Raw genomic sequence first — 203 nt, 5'->3', positions numbered from 1 at the left:
TGGATGGATGGATGGATGGATGGATGGATGGTTGAGTGGATGGATGGATGGATGGATGGATGGATGGATGGATGGATGGATGGATAAATGGATGGATGGATGGATGGATGAGTGGATGGATGGATGGATGGATGGATGGATGGATGGATGGATGAGTGGATGGATGGATGGATGGATGGATGGATGGATGGATGGATGGATGG

This window comes from Lagopus leucura, unplaced genomic scaffold, assembly GCF_019238085.1.
Source record: "Lagopus leucura isolate 7727_CA_CO unplaced genomic scaffold, USGS_WTPT01 Super-Scaffold_100004, whole genome shotgun sequence".
NCBI lineage: Eukaryota > Metazoa > Chordata > Aves > Galliformes > Phasianidae > Lagopus > Lagopus leucura.
Note: the sequence above shows the minus strand (reverse complement) of the source record.